The sequence below is a fragment of the Lineus longissimus genome, chromosome 6, assembly GCF_910592395.1.
Source record: "Lineus longissimus chromosome 6, tnLinLong1.2, whole genome shotgun sequence".
In the NCBI taxonomy this organism is placed as follows: Eukaryota; Metazoa; Nemertea; class Pilidiophora; order Heteronemertea; family Lineidae; genus Lineus; species Lineus longissimus.
In genome coordinates, this window is record NC_088313.1 from 9,689,683 (window position 1) to 9,697,238 (window position 7,556).

A 7,556-nucleotide genomic window follows, 5' to 3' on the forward strand; every position below is an offset into this window, starting at 1 on the left:
AATGGCGGTGCCTATAGCAAACCCTTAAATTGAAAAAAATTTGATAAGTCAACTTTTACGCTCTACGTAGTACCCTGTACTGAGAGGCTTGGTAGGTGCTAAAATAACAAAACATGCACTTTTCTACTATTCATGAGTTGAAAATGAAACTTGGCACATTTGTAGCTATGTACAAAATAAATTATCACAGCATTTCATCAAGATTCCTCCAGAAATAAGCATTACAAAGGAGAAAATGCGTAAATTAATGCATTGCGTCAATGTACAGGAATAAATTAAAAAAACTATTTTGTTACCATGGTACCATGGTTACTGAAATGTGTACTGAAAAATCCTCCTGGGCCCAAAATCAGATTTAAAGCTGACATGCATCCAACTCCACTTGAAACATGATAGACACCCAGTGACAGGTCTCACTTGACTGCACAAACAACAAGTTCATTGACGAGACAGGTCACAGATGAGAAGAAGAAAATGAAAAATATTATTCCCTGAACGGGTTTGAACTTAAGACCTTCTGTCCTTGATCCCTACAGTCTTACCCACTGGGCCATGAAGCCGTTGTCGAATATGGACAGGTGGTTTTTGCCATATGTACCATTTTTAGTTTCAAAGTGATCATGTAAATTGCCCATTGACAAAGTAAAACCAAGATTCTTTAACGGCAGATAACGAGACAACCTGCGATGACTGATAAGGTTTTTATGAAACTTGGGAGAAAATGGCCCCAGTAGTACACAGTGAACCAAAAAGACAGAGTGACCATTTTATGATGCACAATGATAACACAGACTCAGAATCAATGGGCTCCTGTTTACCTAATCACTTAATATTGATGATTTAATCATCTTCTCTTTCTGGCTCAACTATACTAGTATCAATCTGTTCAATCCATTTTTCCAGTTCACTGTTTTTTTCAATTTCAACTTCAACTTCAGCCTCATAAGCATTGGCATCGTCCACCATTTCATCCAGCTCCACCACAGAAAATACATCTCCTAACCTGAGGGAAGTTGTTTTGAGTGTCTGAGAATATGACTGGAAGTCTGGAATGATAGGGACAATACTACCACAGGACTGCTGTAATAAGGAGAACTCCCGCTCTACAGACACAATCTTTGAAGATATCAAACTCATTTTTCCTTGCATCAACTTGCAATGCGATTTGGAGGCCACTCGTGCTAATGATTCGGTTAAGTGATTGTGCCTCTCACAGAAAACCTTAGCAACATTCAGGATTTCTTTACTGACTAACGAGATTTCTTCTTCCGCCCTCTCCTTCAGGCACAGTGTTTCCTCCGCATGACGATATCCTCGGGCATCAGGCCCTATTAAGAACTCACAACTGACGGCTTTTTCGAAGGTTAGAGTCGAATCAAACTTGTTGGTTAGATCATCCAAATACTTTCTGATCTGCGCATTTGTCCTTGCTATGCTTCGTTGCAACTTGATTGCAACTGCCTGGCCATCTTAAAAAAGAGAAAATTAGCAAGGATCAGCATATCAGTATCATTTTACAGAAGTACATGTAACATGCCTTTATGGAACTTTGGCAGTATTTCCGAGTCCACTAACAGTCACACATCCGCCATCGTATGGTGTCTTATTTGCCCTGGCACTCAGTTACAAAGGACCATGTTTCTCAGTCTCATCTGACGAACAGCTAGGAGAGTAAGAAATTTTGGTTCCTAGAACCTAGAACCTAGAATCCCCAACAATACATCAGAAGAGAAAGTTGATAGGTGAGGACCACTGGCCCTGTGCTATGCAGCACATGAATAATGATATAAGTGTAAAGAAGTTTGCGGTTTGAGTGGAAAAAAGTCACAGCGTTTCTTGATGTCAGAAACTGCTGAGCTTATAAGAACACTACTTCTACTCCAGCACTATGCACATGTAAAACATTGTGCCTATTGCGTGGTAGCCAGCAATGTTAACCACCAGGCTCCTCTAAGGACAACAATGATGATCAATTGTTTTAATGTATTTTTGTTTTTACCCAAGCTGTAAATGAAGTCTTTATAAATAGTAGATTGACACCTTTCTTGTTGAAAGAAGTAGCTAATCCATAGAAGATTGAGGGGGGAATCACAAATACCACTGTATTCATTGGCTGCCGGTGTTGTAAGAGCCTGATTGACCCAAATGAAATGTACGTACCTGCATACTTCTTCTTTGTTTCAAGGAGAATTTTCCTTTCACTACAATGCTTATGAAGTAGGTGTAGAGTCTTCTCTTTCCCGGACAGAGCTGAAACAAAAAAGGAGACATGCATTTTTTTTACATACATGTACATGTACATGAAAGTCAGTTCACCAGTCGTTGGCTTGCTTGTTTTGACATTTATTTGATATCATTGTCAACACAGCTATCTGGTTAAGAAGGTTTGGACTTGAGCCTTCCAATGACTTGCCCCATTTGGGAAATATGCCCAGGTTCGGAAAATTTAAATTACATCAAAGTTTCTCCTATACACTGTACAATGTTTCATCATTTTGGCAAAATACACTCACGCATAGCAATATACATACCCTGGTTTGTTGAAAGCCGATTAGCCTCCCTCAAGCTATGGTCTAGTACATCAGTGACAGACACTGAAATATAAAAGAAGTGCATATTCAACTGAAATACTTTAGAACATCATCTTCACTGACTTCAGGTTACCATCAGGCCCACCCTCTTTGAACCTTCACACAACCAGCCAGTGAGACTACAACCCATAATTCAATAGTGTTGGATGAATTTCAACAGTCAACTCAGAAAAGCTGGTTGATCATAGTTGATGTGATAGATGAGGAGGTCAACAGAGGGTAAAATGAACATTTATACATTATGATGTTGGGAATAATGAAAGCAAGCTAATGCATGGTGAACGACCTCTGATACTGCTCTACATGTCTATTATATCAGCTTCATAAGTGCAATGCATTGGCCAATTCTTTTTGTAGAATAGCACAACTTAAGAAATAAGAAAGGTCAGATGTACCTTGCATAACTCTGAGTAGGGATGACAATTCCTCACCAGCAGCTGCCAACTGATCCTTAGCCCTGTCAATCTTTGTGCGAAGGAAAGTGCCTGCAAAAATTAGATATCATCTACATGAACCTGAAGTTTCCGGTTTATTAAACCCCCATCTGGGAAGGTGGAAAAGCAGGCCACCTCACAAACTCCCAATACGTGCCAAAAGCAGGACTTCCCAAAATGCAAAATATCCTTCATACCCAAGTTGAATGGTGCAAAACCCATCTGGTCCAATACTGTTGTGTGGATAGAAGTACATGTACACAGTGTTATTCAAGTCTTTTGTGGAAAAGAAACAGACTTGAATGGATTTTTTTGGAAGACAACATGGTCGGAGGTCAGATCACAGCCAGTGTTGGGCATGACACATCTTTTACTCATAACAATAACATACATGTACAATCCTGGTAAAAATTCACCAGAAATATGCTTTTTCTTTCTAATGTGGGCACTTTTGTGACACACACAAACAGCTGAGGGCTTGTGAACCTATCAACACTTATATTTGATGGGATAACATTTCTTACCAATTTTCAGCTGTTTCCTGTTTGCATAGTGTATGAGGGCATCAGTCAGCGTATCAATGCGATGGCTGGGTGTCATCTCTTTGGTAATTTTTGAAAAGCTCCGGAGATAGGACCACAGTCTTTCTAGACTTTCACCATCTGTCAGACCAAAACCAGGGAGCCTTCGTGGGCTGTAACGCACCTTGAAAAGTAAAATATGAAGGATGGAAAAGGACTTGCCATGTTGATCAGTTTATTACTGGATATCTGGGGGTTTCAGTGGAGAGCAGAGAAATTATACACTTTGTCATCATTTGTGCTTTTAATATAATGCTCCTAACACCAAGGTCTGCACCAGCGGGTGCTTCAATTGCGCTCGTGCCTTAGGCTTCTGCATTCACATGGTAACCTTCCTCTTCGACGGAGCCTGGCGTCCTGATTGCTCACACAATTTACACCAAATTAGGGCGTTTAAAAAGCTGATGACTTACATCAAGTGGATACAAATTGATTTCTTCCATATTGAAATGGTTTAAGGAAAAGATACCGAAAAACCCTACATGTAGTGTTCTCAAGAGAAATTTGAAGTAATGAAAATAGGAAACTTAATAGAACATCATGCTGTCAGATGAGGTCCAGTCAGAAAGCCAACTTGCTGTTTATGGAGGGAGGAACAGCAGGTGATTTGTGGTTGATGAGAGTAAAACTGAAAAAACATTCTTACCTGGCAATCCCACTTGTGTCCGTAGGCATGGAAAATGGGAATTGCCATTTTCACAGCATCAAGAGAAATATCACTGTGGTGTTTCTGAAAAGATCATTACTCATAATAGATCTTGCTGATGGCATACATGGAGATGAGTGACAAATTCCCAACCCTTCCACAAACGCATCAAATCCTATCAGTATTTCAACCCACGAAGGGGTAACAAGTTTTTATATCGAGAATCAGAATCAGAACGGAACAAAGTGGATACGTGTATGGTATCTTTCAAACATGCTGAAATTGATATATGCAGGTACATGGATGCAATGTTTATCAAACTTGTCAACAACACACCTTTATGTAACTTTCATGGAAACATGCAGGAAATGTCATACATGAAGGAAATATCTGATGTACCATACTTTTCCATTAGCTGCTGCAGGAGATAAACTGGGTAGGAAAGCCTGAAAAGTTGATAAGAGGATACAAAACGCTTTATAATAGTTTCGTATAAATGCACATGACTCATTGTAAAAATTCAGTAGCACCGTTTACACAAATGATGTTTCAAATGATTCTACCATCCTTTTTCAGAACTACATGTAAGATGTCTGGACGACTAGTTGTCGTATTGCCTCGACTCTTGAGATCTCAAAAATAAGGCTTTGGTAGTAATGCCAGTTAGTGTAATGCAATTTATAGTACTTTGCCTCAATACATGTTACTCCTGGTGTCAGGTTAAACTCAAGAGTAAAAAGTAACACATAAATGACAGATTCATGCAAATTTTAGCACAAATGATGAGTGGTGAAAACCGCGAAGTATAAGATGATAATAGTGGTATTCAGCATATTAGAATTACAGTGGACCCCCCTCATCTGACAAATATGTGAGAGACATAAATTAGGTACCAAATTAATTTCTATATCATTTTTAACCTGTGTAAACAAGACACCTTTATCAAGACAGCATTTAGTCACAGGGGTGCCTTAAGAGAGGGTTTGTGGTTCATGTAAACTCACCGTTCGCCATGTTTCAAGCTGAACATCATTTGGGGGAAGTCATGCCTGCACGAAGCCCCAAACACTGCAGTTTCGTCTAGTTTGTAATACCTTCCCTTTGAACGTATATTACTGCCAGCTTTGAATTCATTGCAGTCCTAAAAATAAGAACAAAGAACTGTGAATGCATGCAGGGCAAAAAAAGAATATGGTATTTTCAAAACATGAGTACCAGACAGGTACAGCATGAGCCACATGAGCCAAATTTACTAGCTACTCTCCAAAGAGGAGTAGGAAAATAATGCAAGCCAGTCATGTGAAATGTCGTACTCAAGCTAAATATTTTTAAGGGTTTTGAAAAGGCATTTTGGTTATTCTTTCACTTCCAGTTTAACATATGTCACAAATTTTCAAGGCATCACTTACTGGGTTATCTGTAACAACAAAAGGGTGATAGATTAGCTTCAGTGCTTCGCAAAAATTCATCACAGGTACAGGAACCTGAAGGTACAACACCCGCAGCATTTCCATGATATGGAAGTCGAAGCACATCTTTAGTTTCTTAGGTGATGACGGCCAAAAGTGGTGCCTTATCAGGGTTGTTGCCTCTTCCTCACAGGGACAGAATTGACATTTGGCTTTATGATGTCTGCCTGAAATAATCGTTATTACAAGGTCACGAATACTACAGAACCAAGGCGAACCAAGGCAGACCTATTGACTATATTTTATTTTGGTTACCACTTGCTGCTGGGAAACGGTAAGAAATCATAACTTCAAAGATTTATGACCACTATTTCAATTTGTCAGTAGAAGTAAGACTAATTACATGTATATCATTATATGTAAAAACGCTCATTGGTCTTAGGCAATGTTCAAGACCAGAGTGAACAATTACATCACTTGAAAGATCCTACTACTGTAAAAACTGAAACTTCTGCAGCTAAATGATATTCACTATACATGTATATTAGATAGAATACCTTTGGCATCAACAACTATTATATCTCGGAAGTAGGTGTGACTGCAATGCGGATGTACGAAGGAATCTATAATCACATCATCAGGAGAGAAGGGTACCCATGCGTTAATCTGAAAGAGCACAATAATTCACAACATGAACAACAATGAGAGGCAAGGTGGTGTGAAATAAATGTTACTTTGGCAACACTTTCCATCACTGGCATAAATGAACTCAAATTTCCGATTAACTCCAACCTGATTCATAATAATAATGACACATGATAATGAGATATGTCACCCAGGCTTAACACTTCATAAGGTTTTAAACAATTCATCCTTGGTGTCTGGGGATTCATTACAGTTGTAATGCTGTGACAAAACTTGTCTAGTTGATATTTTGGTGCCCCCAATACACCGAGATTCTGATTTAAATATAGTGATGAACTATGTACATGTATTACCAATAAAGGTATTACCTACCCTCCAAATATACATCATGTGAAAATACTGAAACAAGTGAGCTTTCCTGATGCACTCAAGGCAAAGAAATGTTCTGGGAGAACAGTCGCTGCAGTGGTATATAGCAGCTGAAGAAATCCCACAGTTATCACACTGTTCAGAAGGTGAAAGACTCTCATGAAATGCAGTTAATAAACTGGTCCTCAACGCAGTCCAACTTTCATTTCGATTGTACTTGGCCTTACGGTATCGCCCAGTGGCGTTGGCAGATGATTTTTGACCTAGAAATAAAAAAGAAGAAAATAACAATCACTGTCATGACTGTCAATCAGACAATAGTAGAGCGCCTATTGTGGCTTTTATTTAGGTTCTGTTAATGCAATCACAGGGAATTACTGCCCAGTCTTAGGCTGACATAAAAAGTAATGGGGGCCAGTTGTTTGAATTGTATAATATTAAAATATAACAAAACGAAGAAGATTCAGCAGGGCCACTGTTTGAATTAATACATTATCGTCTTCTGTCCAAGTAGAAGACCCGCTAGTGCTATGAGAAAGTTCTGACCATGTCTCTCAGTCTCATCAGAAAAAATTGTTTTTATATCATTCATATCATTAGGCTAATACCACAGACATGACAGAGCAACTAAATCAAAACCTAACAGAAAATGATCTGATGATAAATCAACTAGAAAATACAAGGTATTTTAGTTAGTATCAGTGTGAAACACTAAAGACTGAGTCAACAGGAGTGAATCCTGCCACTTGGAATAAAGATTCAAAAGTTCAGCATTTTGCCACTAGTGAAATGTGGTCTTTACTCTTCTTCAAGAAAGGTGATGTTGCATTTACGGTTCAGTGTGAATGATGCGCACAATCTGAATGAGATCTTAACCAACA

At 38.8% G+C, this 7,556-nt stretch overlaps 1 pseudogene; it reads right to left on the bottom strand.

Annotated features, from left to right (window-relative positions):
• Nucleotides 1-840: 840 nt before the first annotated feature.
• LOC135489959 (uncharacterized) lies at nucleotides 841-6,762 on the bottom strand (annotated as a pseudogene).
• Between the last annotated feature and the right edge of the window lie 794 nt (nucleotides 6,763-7,556).